The sequence below is a fragment of the Mus caroli genome, chromosome 8 (genome assembly GCF_900094665.2).
Source record: "Mus caroli chromosome 8, CAROLI_EIJ_v1.1, whole genome shotgun sequence".
Classification (NCBI taxonomy): domain Eukaryota; kingdom Metazoa; phylum Chordata; class Mammalia; order Rodentia; family Muridae; genus Mus; species Mus caroli.
The window spans coordinates 54395156-54410559 of NC_034577.1; the positions used below are offsets into that span (position 1 = coordinate 54395156).

The following is a 15404-nucleotide window of genomic DNA, read 5'->3' on the forward strand; positions in this document are numbered from 1 at the left end:
CCAACTTGTTCTCACAAGATTTCCGGCCAACATTTGAAGATTCAAGATGTTTGGAGAGTTGGGAATCATGATCATGGTTTTTGGAAGCCTATCTGAGATAAACATCGGTGCCAAACCTTGAGGGTCTTATTAGTGTAAGTATGATTCAATACGAGCTATTTATGTACTTGGCTAGTTGATATAAGATAATTAAGGTCTTTAAATTGAGAGTTAATTGGAGATATACAACATCACAGCTAAACAATTTGCTTCACAGCAGACTGGAGGAGAACAGCCTCAGAAGTGATAAGTGACAGCTATGTGGAACACTTGCCACGGCCCCGTCGTTGACAAGATGTGGTTGGTGATGGGGTGAGTCATGCGTGTGCTTCTTGTTTAGCACTGTAACAGGCCGGATGGAGGTGGGGACTTTTGCTTGTTTTGTTTATTTGTTTGTCTTTAATGTCTGAAATCTGCCCCCAGTAGGTTGTATTCCCCACATAAACAGTTAGAAATTACAAGGGCGTTATCTTCTAGATATAAGCCTGCAGGAAAGGTGATTCATACATCTATGGTAAGTTTCAATTCTAAAATACTGTAAAAGGTAATTCAGGAATGGAGTAATGGCAGTGGGGAAGTGACACAGAGTGCTGTAAAGTCTTAGGTCTCAAGCAAGCAGTAACCTAGTGAAGGGGAAACAGACCCCTCACAGGTTCCATAACAGACTGAGATAAACAGGACTTCAGATATGTCACTTGCTTTTATTTTGTTGGGCTGGTAGGGCAAAATGAATGAACTAACATTACATTACAGGCAGAAGTGAGCACTAGATGTCAAAGGTCTTTCTGGGGAGCCTTGAATAGCAGGAAAGAATCATGGATTGAAGAAGTAACAAGGAGGTTTAAAACTTAAGGCAAGATTCCGGACAGCTTTACAGAGCTCCTCTGTTCATTAAGACAAAGGAGTGAAAGTTAAAACCCACAGGGTGAAATCTCTGACACAGAGGTGCCTCACTTCTTGCTGTAAATGATATGCCATCTTGCTTATGTGATCTGTTCTGTCAGAGTTACAATACTTGCAGATTGTGTCCCAAATCCCTGATTTTGTTCTAAAAATGTTTAGAAACTTGTCATTCATATGTCTACTTTCTTTCATTTTAAGAATTAATGGGTGGAAGGTTGGAACTTACATTCCATAGGCGTTTTAATATAGATATCACATGGGACAATTAGCTGATGGATATTTGAAGTGGTGATGTAATTCCCTTTGTTTGCCTAAACGTGCTGGGCTTTTCAGTAGGGACAATTAGTCCAACAGTTCTTAGGGAATAATGCTCAAGATGCTGTCCACAGTACTGCCAGCTCTTCAATACTGCACACTATGAAATCCCATCAACACCCAGGGCTACCCACATGCCATATAACTCTCTGAATCTCTCCTCCATCCTTGGCTCTCCCTACACTAAAGCCATTGCTTCCTTGGAAGTTTTGGAAGTACTGTTTCAACTGGAGATGGACTCTGTGGACAGCCACTATATGCAGTGCCCTCTCTCAATCTCTGTCCACTGTGGGCAGTGCTCCCTGTCAATCTCTGTCCACTGTGGGCAGTGCTCCCTGTCAATCTCTGTCCACTGTGGGCAGTGCTCNTCAATCTCTGTCCACTGTGGGCAGTGCTCCCTGTCAATCTCTGTCCACTGTGGGCAGTGCTCCCTGTCAATCTCTGTCCACTGTGGGCAGTGCTCCCTGTCAATCTCTGTCAACTGTAGGCAATGCTCTCTATCAATCTCTGTACACTCACTGTGGGCAGCACTTGATTGGTGGTTTTCTTTCTGAGGGCTCCAGTCATTATCTCAAAAGGGCTAATAGCTATCTAATATTTCATGGAGACTCCATTCCATCTTAGCTCTGTTTTCTCTTTAGGGAATTCTGCTGCTGGACCACAGCCTCACAAAACTCCCTCCAGTTTCTGCTGCCCCCCAACCCCCACATTACAATCTTGTGTGTGTGATCAACTGCCTAAGAAAAATGGTGTGTCACATTGAAATAACCAGATTTATTCTGTGATTTTTTTTCAGAATATCCTCTGAATTTGTTCTGTTATGATTGCTTTATCCTCCTTCCCCTTCTTCTTTAAGAAGCGTAGCTCCCCTCTGGGTATCCCCACCCCTGCATATCAAGTCATTGCCGGACTACGCACAACCTCTCCCACTGAGGCCAGACAAGGCAGCCCAGTTGGGGAATGGTATCCACAGGCAGTCAACAGATTTAGGGAGAGCCCCTCTCCAGTTGTTGGGGGACCCTCATCAGGATGAAGCTGTGCTTCTGCTATGTATGTGCAGGGGCCTAGGTCCAGCCAGCACTCGCTCTTTGGTTGGTGGTTCAATCTCTAAGAGCCACCAAGGGTCCAGGTTAGCTGACTCTAGCTGAGACTTCTAGTAATGGGGGATATGGATCCTGAAGTAGCCACTTCCTATAGCCGGGCAGGACTCCCAGTGAAGGGATAAAGACAGCAGCCCACACACAAAACCTTTGACCCAAAATGTCCTGCCAACCAGATGTGCAAGGACAAAGATAGAACAGAGACTGAGGGAATGGCCAACCAATGACTGCCTCAATTTGAAACCCATCCCATGGGCAAGAACCAACCACTGACACTATTAACGATACTCTGTTATTCTTAAAGACAAGAGCCTAGCAAACTGTCTTTTGAGAGGCTCGACCCAACAGCCAACGAAGAGATGCCATAGCCAAACATTAGATCATTAGATAGAGTTTGGGGAGTCTTGTAGAAGAGTTGGGGGAAGGATTGAGGAATTTAAAAATTTTTAGTATGTGTGTGTATGCTGGCGAGTGTGTGTGTGGGGGGTGCAGGTGCAGTTGCAGGTGCATTGTGTGTGTGTGTGTGTGTGTGTGTGTATACACATTCATGTATGTGTGTGGTGTAAGGAGGCCAAAGGATAATTTCACACATCCTGCTGTATCACAATTCTACCTTATTCACTTGAGACAGGGTCTCTTGCTGAATCTGAATTTTGCCATGTGCCCCCTACCCCAACAGACTGGTTGTCAGCAAGCCCCAGTGATCCTCCTGCCTCCATTGCTTACCGTAGCACTGGAGCTACAGGTCTGCACTCCTGCCAGCTGTCTTTGTGGAGGCTGGGGATAAGGAGGATTTGAATTCAAGCCCTATCACTTGTACAAGCAAGTGCTCTTATAGCTGGGCCATCTCCCAAACTGGATTTTCTATAATTCTGCCTTAAATTTCTTTATGATATATTATCCTCATGAATCACATTCTTATTTATATTATTTTTTATTATTTAAAAATTAATTTATTCTCATATATATTAAATCCTGCTGCAGTTTACCCTCCCTTCTTCCACCCCCAACTCCTACTTCTCCCCTGAACCCCTCTCTTCCCATCCACTCCTCCATTTCCCTTAGAAAAGGGGCATGCCTCCCAGGGATATCAACCAAACATGGCATAAGATGTTTCAATAAGATTAGGTACCTCTCTTCATAATAAGGATGGATAAGGCAACCAAGTAAGAGGAAAAGGGTCCCTAAAGCAGGCAAAAATATCAGAAACAGCCCTAGCTCCCTCTGTCAGGAATCCCACAAAAACACCAAGCTACATAACTATAATGTATATACAGAGGGCCTCGGTTAGATCTATAGAGGCTCACTGGTTGTCAGTTCAGTCTCTGTGAGCCCCCATGAGTCCAAGTTTGTTGACTCTGGGTTTCTTGTGGTATCCTTGACCCTCTGGCTCCTACAATCATTTTCCCAACCTCTTCGGCAGGATCCCTTAACTCTGCCTAGTGTTTGGGTGTGGGCCCTTGCATCTGTTTACATCAGATGCTGGATAAAGCCTCTCTGACTCTAAAAAGTCAGTATTGCAGTTTTTCAGAAAATTGGGAACTGATCTACCTCAAGACCCAGCTATATCACTTCTGGGGCATATACCCAAAAAATATTTCATCCTACCACAAAGACACTTACTCAACTATGTTCATAGCAGCCTTTTACATAATAGCCAGAAACTGGAAACAACCTAAATGTCCCTCAACCAAAGAATGGATAAAGAAAATGTGGTACATTTAACACAATGGAATATTACTCAGCTGTTAAAGACAATGGCACCATGAAATTTGTAGCAAATAGATGAACCCAGAAAAAAAAAATCATCCTGAGTGAGGTAACCCAGATCCAGAAAGATAAACAAGGTATGTTCTCACTTATTAGTGAATATCAACTGCAAAGTAAAGGATAATTAACCTACAGACCCAGAGAGGCTAAGTAACAAGGAGGGCTCAAGAGTGAGTGCACGGGTCTCCCTGGGAAGAGGAAATAGAATAGTTATTATGGGAGGAGTTGGGGATGGGAACAGGAGGGATGAGGTGGGGAGAGAGTAGATGAAGAGAATACTGGGAGAGTCAACTGGAATTGGGGTTAATTCAGGGTGAGGTAGAAAACTAGTTCAACAGAAACTCCAAGGAATCAATTAGGGTGACTCTAGCTAAGACTTCTAGTGATGGGGGATACAAGGCCTGATCCACCCATCTCATGTGACCAGTCAAAACTTCCAGTGGAGGTTTTGGGACACCAATCTAGCCACAAAACTTTTGACCCACTGTTTTTCCTGTCAGCATGATGTGCTGGGGTAAAGGTGGTACAAAACTTGTGGGAGCGACTAACCAATGACTGATCCAGCTTGAGACCCATGCCACATGAGACAGCCCACTCCTGGCACTGTCTGGAGGACCAGAAACCAGAGGTCAGATGGCCTAGAAACCTGGGATAGAACCAAACAGGACTGGCAAAAACCTGTGAATGAAGTGATGTCTAATGCTATTCTGCTATACTTATAGATTGTTTTGTTCCTGTTTCTGAATGGGATTTTATAAAAGACTTTTCTTTGAATTTTTTTTCTTGAGCTCTTTTTTCAATCCCTCTTCAGATTTGTCTTATTTATCTTGATGTATTTGGAAAAGCAGAGTTCTTCCAAGTTGATTACTTTCCTTTGCAGCCTGGAGATGCTTGGTGTCTGCATCATGTTTCTATACAATGACCTAGGATGCGCAGCACAAAACACGGTCTGCATCCTTGGTGGCAGTAAAGAACATGCTTCCCTGTTGGTGATTTGCTATGAGAGTAGGGCTATGGAAAAAAGATTTTCCTGTGAGACTCAAACCCAAAATTACCAAGGAAAGAAGTTACTCCAGGGATCACAGATTGTTAGATGTACCCAACAAAGTAGAAACTTTGTTAACCTAGTGCCCAACATCTCATGAAGAAGTTGTTTGTATCAGCATTAAATTGTTTGTGTGACCATGGATATAAGAGAGAGTTTCCATCAGCTTTTTAAATATTTAAATGAGCATCCCTGAAGTGTAGCCTGACTCTTTTGCCTCATCTGTGAGCTTGAGTCTGAGCTTCTTAGGCCAACACACATCAAGCGCATTTCCCAGACAGAATAAAGACTCAGGGCATTATCCACACTCTCTCTCTGATATTCTTCTACCCCAGTGACCTTTCAGCTTTGCTCCAGCTCTGAACTTTGCTTCTTTAACCGTTTTCTGCCTTAGGATACATTCCATCTATACCTTACATTCTCTCCAAGAACTCGAAGGCATCTATTAGCCCCATAATTCATCTGAGCAAAATAATCAAGTCCAGGACTTGGCCATCTGCTCTGAATTCATCATTAGCTTAAAAATTACATGCAGTCATTTTAGGTAATGTTTTTATTACTTTAAAGTGCTCTTGCTTTCAAACATTCTGACAAATGTGTGAAGAGGGAAAAATAGTCCATCACGCAGTTCTGCAATTACAGAGGTCTACACATGTATAATCTTACTGAATAAGCAATTGCTAATAACATTGTAACACTGTTATTTGCCAGTACTTTAAATTCATGTCTCGAGTTAGGGAGAATGTTCAAAAGATATGATAGCAGTTTGCACATGAACTTCTTCCAGAAGAATTCTTTGTCTGGACATATCTGGGGTTAATGGATGTACAGATTCTAGAGAAAGGAACAACTATCAGTGGGCAAAGGGTTTGGGATTTGGAACTTCTATTGAAACTTAGGTAGGTGGAAGGTGAAAGATGAGAAGCAGAGGGTATTGGAGAGAGGTAAGAACAGAAGTGGGGAGAGGTTAGGACCAGCAAAATCTGCTGAAATCCTACCTGACACAGTGGCCACTGATTGTTATATGTGACAAAAATGTCTGAAAGTGACATGTAACACCTGGGGTTGTCTACCCTCATACCCTACTTATATGTCATGCATTTTGTAATAAAAACTTCTCACCTGTCCTTTCTACTTTCTCTGTGATGTTTATTAGGCTCATAAATGTGAATAAAGACATTTAAATGTGGAACTCACAGGGATGCTGACTTTCCACATTTGAGTCAATGCACTGCAGTGCAGAAGCAACACAGATGGAAATGGGAGCCTGGCAGATGGGGAAGGATGTAGAAGAAATAGTCTGAACTTCACAGATTATAAAACAGGCAAGGACAGGGGACAACTGCATTGTTCTCTTGAGAGCCAGAGACTTTTAGGTATAAATATGTTGTCTGCCTAGGTCCCACAGTCCTACATTCACACTGAAGTGGTTGACAACATCTTTGTATCCTCCAGTATCTCACCATATGAACAACAAATTTGAAAATTCCACAACTGGTATACAGAAACAATACAAGTGAATATACTTGGGAGATCTACACATAAAGAAATACTTTATTTAATAAGAAGGCTGAGATTATTGATTATAATATCAGACTTCCAGTCTAATATACAATTAGTTACTTCTCCTTTTTCTAGTTGCAGTAAATCAGTGAGATTTAATGACTGTCACCCTGTTATTGTCAAATTACTTATTATACTCATTCTAGAGACTAAGTAGATGTCAGAAATTTCTTCCAACTTTCTATAAAACAGTTTTTATTTGTGTGCATATGTGTTGGTGTGATGTATGCACACACATGTGTGTGTGCACTCCTGTGCACAAGTACAGAGGCCAGAGTAGGATGTTTCCTATCACTCTCCAGCTATTTTGCTTTTGTGGCATGGTCTCCCTACACCTGGAGCTCACATTCTCAGCAAAGTTGCAAGAAAGCAAGCTCCAGAAATTCTCATGTCTCCATCCATCAGAGCTGCTAATACAGGCATGTGTGAGATACCTGGCTTATTACCTTGGCCCTGGGATCCAAACTCCCAAACTCTTACACAGCAAGTGAACATGGCTACTGAACTACTTTTACATCTTCTCAATTCTTTGTAATAATCAATTGTTTGTACATTTAACCCGAATGCCAACTTCAATGTTGTAATGAAGTGTGATTATAAAAAGATTAGTAGATATTTATAAAACTAGTTTGATGTTTACACTTTTGCACTGACTTCAGGTATACATAAAATGAAAATAAATGAGCTGATAATTTAGGGGAAGAAAGAAGGTGCTTTACTTTAGCTTCAACAATGGCTTCATTAAGCATTTACTTTCATTTTAACCTACTATTTATTTTGAAAAACAAAAATATCAGCAACTTCTACTTTTGCAGGCAATTACTTGATTTAAAGCCATTCCAACTGTATTCAATTTTTGTGACAGTCTTTTACTCTTTATAATGATGCTCTATTAGAGGAGCCATAGTTGAATTGGATTTTAGGCAGTTTTTGAGGATAAAATCAGCCAAAATTTGATTATGAGATGATTGTTCTTGATTTTTAACAAAGCAGGCAAAAATAAGGTCCTGGGGAGAGACACGTACAGGTTCCTCTCTTCATGTATTGAGGAGTCAAGGCTCTGCCTTTCTTAATGTTGTTCCATGACACTGAGTGTAACAGATAGACCTCCTTTCCTCTGGCACATCACCCTGACGTTAGTTTGAAAGTTACATCACTGAAGAAAGGAGTCAGGTTTTAAAGGGCAGAACATGATAATAATCCAGCTGATATTATGCCAGGAACTTTCTCCTTTTTTTTTGGGGGGGGGGAGTCTGGACTTGTCTTCCTTTTACACTCAACTCAAACTATTTTTGTATTATACTACTCACTCCACACTATCCTCTATTCATTGTCCTTATTAGAAATTTCTTTATCCAAGATTATATTAGGTAGGTGGAAATGCTTGAGTATGCCTATGGTGGACAGTCTCCAAAGACTAGTATCAGAAAATGGTAAATTGCTTTAAATCAATACATTTGGAATTTGTCTGCTAGGGATTATTCAACTGTATATCTCAGTAATGATCATAAATTAGCCAAGGAAACAAATTTTGGTGTTAATAATGCAGACACAGTCTTAGCTGTATGTCTGAGTTACTCTTCTTTTGGCCTGATACCACACTGGAAGTAAGTTCTTCTGTTCTTAGTTTCATCATGTGTAAAATGATGAGAGAGGAATGATAGCCCACTCAGTAGACCTCCTGAAGAAATTGAAAGAACATACAAAGCCAGTTGTAAAAATGTAAAAATAAGCATCATTCATCCTATTTCACACTGACAGAGATGCCAGAATAATACATGACATCAGTTGGGGGTTGGTCTGGTGCTGTGGTATATTCAAATGTTAAATACTGGTTGCAGCCCAGAGGAGCACTTTCTCATGTACACCAAGTGCCGCTGTGTAAACTTTGCTCTATAATCTTCTCTGACTGACAGCCAATTACAGGGAAGAACAGAGGTAGGTAGTGGGACTTCAGTTATGGGGCTGGGGGTTACAGGTAAGGACCACAAGGAGAGGAAGAGAATGGGGGGAAAGAAAAAGACAGAGAGATCAGGATATTTCCATTAGAGGGATGAACTAGGAGCATATGCCCAAGAGAAGTGTACCCTGAGGACAGGCTGATGGAGCAGAAACTGCCCAGGTGAGGCTCAAATAGCAAGTCATTTGGAGAGAGCAGCTGGGAAAGAGCTAGTCTAGCATAGAAAACTAATTTATGGGTCATCAGCCAGTGATTGTGCTAAAGCTGATTAAATAAATCAAGAGGACTCTGTCTTTATTAGTGGGGGGCTGGACAAACCATGATAAGAACTAGTAGTTCTCAAATATCTAACAACAAGAGACATCAAAGGCCTTTGGGGATTTTTACCATCAATGTCATCTCCCCTTTCCTACTCCTCTTCCTCATTCTCCTCCTCCACCACCACAACTGCTAATAGTAGTACTAGTTCTTTATACTATTGGAACCCACAACTTGACAATGAGAAATTCTGAATTACCTCCACAATTTCAAAAGAAAGCATTATAGAAATTGATCATGCCACTGTGTCTGGACTACAAGAACGAGGAAGCGTCTTCTTCCCTGAAATGGGTACTCAGAAAGACACACTAGTGTCAGTCCCAGCTAGACACAGAGGCAAGCAAAACTGGGTCAACACATGGGGGCTGCACAAAATGACTAGATCTAAAAGCCTCGAAAGGTAAGAAAATCATAAGCGACCAGGGCAAGCTTGGGGGTTACAGTGGATTGCTTCTACCCTTTCTTCTAGAAGGATAAAGGGTGAGGAGACTGTTGTGAATTAGCAAGCACAGTGGGGACCTGTATTGTCTAAGAGGGTCAAGGGAGTCCATAAGAAGGTGACATACTAAATATCCCAAGTTCCCCTCCCTTTGGTTTGCTCAGGGTCTGAAGGGCTCTGCACAACCACAGGCCTACAGATGTCTGCTGTAGTCTAGACAGAAGAATTTCTCAGGGCAAGAAGAGTAAGAGACAGCTTCATAGAGGCCAGTGAAAGCTGATCATTCAGGATATCATGGAGCAAAAAATGGTTACAGAAAACTTAGGGATCCTCATATTAGTTGATTGATTGATTGATAGTTTTGTTTCAAAGGTGCCTTTGAACTTACCACAAATTTTAGGATGACTTTCGACTTGTGCAGCCCTCCTGTCTCAGAGTCCTAAGTGAGCCATGATGCACAGTCATGCATTTGCCAATAACATCTCATTTGATGACAGATTGCTTAGATGTAATGGGGTTCTATAAAACTAATGCAGGAATGAACTTCTATGGCCCTATGACATTATAGTTGTCATAATGTAGCACCCTGCACAATAAATAAATGTTACAACCCCAGGATTTCTAGGTTTGCATGTTTGTTTGTGTACAGCTTTGTCCATGGATAGGCCAGAGGACATCTTTTGGGAGTCCATTCTGTCCTTCAAACAGGAGACTCTTAAGGATGGAACTCAGGTGGCCTTTACTCGATGCATCACTGGTCATTATGTCACCTTTTCAAGTTACTTCTCATATTTACATATTAGAAGCTCACAGTGGGACTAGATGGCTCAACAGTTAAGAGCAAATACTGCTCCTGCAGAGGACCCAATTTCAGCTCCCAGAACCTGTGCTGTCATGTGACTGTAACTGCCTCTTACTCTAAAGCCAATCAAAGGGACTTGATGTCTCTTTGGGCATTAGCACTCCCGCGTACCTACACACAGCCAACACATACACACATAATTAAAAATTAAGTTTTCAAAAAAGTTCACTGCAAAACAGCATGCCATGTCATGTTGCCCCATATCTTACAATGGCATCAAGGGGTCTGTAATGTGTATTATATTGATAAATTGTTGTGTGTTGTTTAAGCCCATTGTGAAACTGGTTCTGGAAGCTAGCGTTACTCCCTGCCCCATTTCAGATCTGATCTTGTTTGATTCAAAGTGTCCTCTAAGCATATTGTTTGGGGCTGGACCCCTCATTATGTGACAGGGAGGGCAAAAAAAAAAAAAAAAAAAAAGAGTGGAAACACTTTATCCTTTAAAACAACGAACAGTAAAGCATTGCCAACAGGCTTATCCCGTTCATGTAACTGTATGGCAGAGAGGAACTAGCAATTCAGTCTTGGGAAGCTTACTAGTGCGAGGGCACCGAGAGCCTTCTCCAACGGGGAGGCCAGCTGGCTGACTTGTCCAGTCCACGTCTGGACATTGGGAGTACTCAGTCTGATGATGTTATTTCTATACGTGTTACTTGTTCCTTCACTTGGGAGCCCCACAAGAGGGACAACTACTTTGCCCACGATTCTCTATTAGGGACTCCAGCTGGACAGTGTTTCTTAGTATTTCTGCAGAATATTTTGCACACCGGACTTGGCAATGCCTTGTTATATCTATCCATCTCTTGATATTTATTGTTTTAATTTAGCTTGTATATACTTGATATACTATTCATTCTAAAACAAACAAACAAAAAACCCCCCAAAAAACCCTACAGCCATTGTAGATGTTTCTTTAGGCCCTACAGAACAGGGCCACATCACAGCATTGAACTATGCCATCTGAATTTTGGAAACATACTGAGATGCTTGCACAATAACAAAATCATTATTCTTCTTAGAGCACATCCCTATTATTAAATAACATATGGCTGAATTTGGATTTAATAATCTTAACACAATGTTGTATCACCTGATCCAAAGGGGTACTTGTTGACTTTTCTTTTTGAGCCATTACGAAAAGCTTTATGAAGGCATATGGATAGAGATGCCACAAGGCACTCTCTTCATTCCCTCTGATATCCATCCGCAGAGTCATAAGGAAGCAATCCCAAGTTCATTACGCTAATCCTATTAGCATCTTTTAAAAAATGACTCATGCCCCTTCAGAATAATTGCTGCCACATCAATATTAAATGTTTGTTATCATGATCACATAACCACATGCTCTGGAATGGCTCAGACTAATGCCAGGGCTGGCTGGCAAAGGGGGAAACTCTTGCTTGCTAATTTCTTTTCCTTACATGTTTGGTCTGGAAACATTTGGGATATAGATGTCATTTGTGGTCTCTAGCACTCAGCTATTTCCAACTTGGCCTTTTTCATTTCTTCTCAGAATGCTTTTTTCATGCCATCCACTTCTAATTTTCTACCTTGTCTCTTTCTGAGTCCCTTCTAGGAACCTTCCTTGGTCTCCTGTAGTTTTATAACTCTCAAACTTACATCTCCTTTACCGTTCTGATCATCTATGATATATTTACTCTATCCCGTTGACGAAGTATATCCATGTAGGGAAGACCCTGAGAAAACACTCAGTGCCAGTCTCCTAATTGCTGCCTCTCACAATTCCATGAGCATCAAGCACAGGCCATTAGTTCAGATATCTGTTATACTGGAGTAAAGAAAAAGAAAACCAATAAACATACCTGGAGTGTACACAGACCTGTCAGAGGAAAAAGAGGGAGGAGGAGGGGGGAAGAAGGAGGAGGAGAGGAGGAGGAGGGGAGGGGGAGAAGGAGGAAGAGGAGGAGGAAGAGGAGGAGGAGGAAGAAAGTAATGTGTCAGAGAAACAGGTCAGGGTCACAAGGCCAATGAGGAGAGGGAAGACAAACAAACTGCTCTTACAGTCGGATCATAGTTTATTCCATGGGTGTGAGTGAGGAAATTGCACACTTCACCCAGAGCAAACTATAATAAAAGACAGGATTTGGTTGGGCTTAATCTTTTTCTGATTTATCAAAATCTTTAAGCCAGAAACCGATCAAAAGAAGGGGAGAAAAAACACATGTGTGACAGTTGAGAACTCGAGGAAGACCCCTTCTAGAGTCCAGAAGCTGCTGAGGCCACAGAGCAGGGTTTGAACGGAAGGAAGCTAAAGGCTAGCCTTGTGTTTCATGAATGTGGTGTTTGGACACCTGAAGTGTGTGGGAATCCGCTGGAAGGCAGAGAGCCGTGTTTAGACCTTGTTAGAAACACACCTTCAGATTCCAAGGAGCTAAAGCCGTTGTGCAATAGTACAGCGGACAAATCAATGCTCAGATTTTAAGACTTGAAGATTAAAGGAACTAGGCATGTAGTAAGTTTTGTTAATTGGCAACATAACTCTTGCAGGTATATATTATAGATGATACAGTGCTTATAAAGTTGCTTTGATTTGGAGTGAGACAGACACACCTTGTTAACAGATTCATTATTTGTCTTGCAATGACCTGCAAGGGTTTGGAAAAAAATCAATCCAAATATAACAGCTCTCACACTGGAGGGATGACACCGGTTCTTTCTCTGTGGAGTACTTGTATAAACCATTGTTTTCCCTATAATTAGTTAAGACTAGTGGCTTTCTAATTTGAGGTGGCACATTAGCAGGTTCCATTAAGAAATGGTAAAACAAAGGAGACACAACATAGGCTCCAATCGACTTATATTAAAGAATTTCACCCAAATGTTAAAATCTGGGGTAGACATCATGTGGTTGAGATGTCACAAAGATGACCGCATCCAAAGAATTGGTGTCTTCTTTTAGTCAGTGAAATTGTCTCTAAGGGAACAACCCAACAGCATTTTATAGAGAATCTCCTTGCTTACCTAACCACTCCCACATGGCACTTGACACTATTTCTGCCAACTTGAAGGGTACCTGTTGCCCTGATACGCTCAGTGACTCCTCGTGTGTTAACGACGCTTATACATGGTGCAGAAGTTAGCAGTTTCTTTAATCTTGTTGCTTCCTTCCAATAGCTAGCTACCTGTTCAGGGTTAAAGTTATTTGTGTCATAAAAATGACTCTCTCGTGTTGGATTGACAGTGGTCTTTCATAGCAAAAGTCTATCAGCCACCATTGAACTCATTGCCATCATCATTGCAATGACCCTTCCCAACTGCATTCCAGGCAATGACGATGATGTCCTTACCCTTGGCACACAGAATAAAGGATCCTAGCCAACATAGGCTAGTGCACTCCTAATTAAAGTGCTGGCAGTGGGATACAAGAGTTAAATAGTACCATGCTGGATTACAAATCAGACTGATTCTGTTCTTGGCATTGCTGCTCTGTTTGTGAGCACGAGCGAGTGAGCAAGGCCTGGCTGCTCTGCTTTCCAAAGCTGCACCAACTGTGTTTACTGGTAAAGATGGCCTCAACTCTCCCTCCTGTCAACTCTACCAAGTCTGACGGGACTGCACACGGTGTGACATTTTCTCAGGAGGACCATGTAGTCATGGATCATGGCGCCCTTCTTTTCCAGGCTTTCTCCATCTCGTCTTGGGTAACGAAGGAACCCATTTATAGGCTTCTGCTTTTAGAGAAGCCATCAGCACGCAGACTGGAATAACCTCTATCTCTTATGATAAAGCCCACTTTGAGGCTCTTTCTTTTAAAGAAAGAACCCACTTTATTCTAATGGGAGGTTATTATTATTATTAATGTGTTTCTTTTCACTGTTTTCTATTCCTCTCCCCTCTGCCTTCTTTTTGGAACATTCTCCTCTATCAACTGTCAGACCCTTTCCCTAAACTTCTTTCTCTCTCATTTGAAACACTTCTCCAATTCTGGCAGCCAAGGTTCAATGCCATCCCCTTGGGAAGAACCCTTATTTCCTTTGGTATCCTTGTTTATGTTTTGTGGCTGATGACTACAGAATCAGTAGACACTGGTTGCTGAGAACATGCACAGAGATACAGAGCCAGTCTACACTGTTGGAACTCATACACAAGAGAACAAAAGTGAGTTTCTACATGTGTTTGTCACTTTTCAGCCAGGGCAGGCTTACAGTTATATTTCCCTATCAGTGTACAGGTGGCTAGTGGTTCACTTTTATTCCAACAGATTATTCAACATATTACTATTTTATTTTTGGCTCAAAGAACTAAAATGAAACAGGAAAGATTATTCCTATAACTATATGCCACTTGAACACAAGAGGGACAGTTTTGCATCTTTCTTTACACAACAAGTTGTGCTGGGTTTCAGACATAATTCTATTTGCCACAGTTACATTTATAATGTAACTCCTAAGTCAAAGGAATGTGGTGTTTACAGAGAGCTTGTAATAGCTGTAATTATACATGCACACACTGTGTGTTCCACAGTGAGGTATTGCCCTGGGCAAATGAAGGAGCGGGTTGTGAAGAAATTACATCAGAGTCATAGAAAGGATCTGAAAGCCTGAGCAGGGCTTGCTGTGGAGGCATCTGAAACTTCGAAGTCAGGTTCTTGGAAAACAACAATTTCATACCGGTAAATATGCATAGGCTCATTCATTTCCCTTTGAGAGTTTTGCAGTCTGCTATAATACTTTAAGCAAGACAGTACAAAACCAAAGCCAAGCTACCTAGATGGAGAAAAGCGTGTATCTGTTACTCAAAGCATTTTTTTGAGTTTTCTTCTTTCTAAAATTATTGGAATACAAACAAAACAAAACAAAACAAAACTGAGGAACAAAGTGTTGGGAAACTACTTTCAATTGACTTTAGCAACTATTTAACAGGTACCTAGGAAAGAAGCTGAGGAAACAAGGAATAATTTAAAGAACCTCAAGAGAACAACGGTCAAGAGGCCTGGGTTTAGAAAGCTTTCCAAGTTGACTGTGAGTCACAATACATGGCTGACCTTCACAGCTCTGAGGTTAGCAAGAGAATGGGGAAGACCATTAGGTGGCAGGGGTGGGTGGGTGGGGAAGCGGTGATTGGAAGAA

The 15404-nt window shown here is 41.5% G+C and overlaps 1 protein-coding gene and 1 long non-coding RNA gene across 2 annotated transcripts in view; one reads left to right on the forward strand and one right to left on the reverse strand.

Moving 5' to 3' along the window:
* Positions 1 to 15404, reverse strand: part of Palld (palladin, cytoskeletal associated protein) — a 384747-nt gene that overhangs the window by 333204 nt on the left and 36139 nt on the right. The gene's annotated exons all lie outside the window — the stretch shown is intronic.
* The window catches only part of LOC110300676, a 74595-nt gene that overhangs the window by 2261 nt on the left and 56930 nt on the right, over positions 1 to 15404 (forward strand). Inside the window, exon 2 of the long non-coding RNA XR_002378597.1 lies at positions 260 to 401. This is a non-coding gene — a long non-coding RNA (uncharacterized LOC110300676). The remainder of the gene's footprint in view (positions 1 to 259; positions 402 to 15404) is intronic.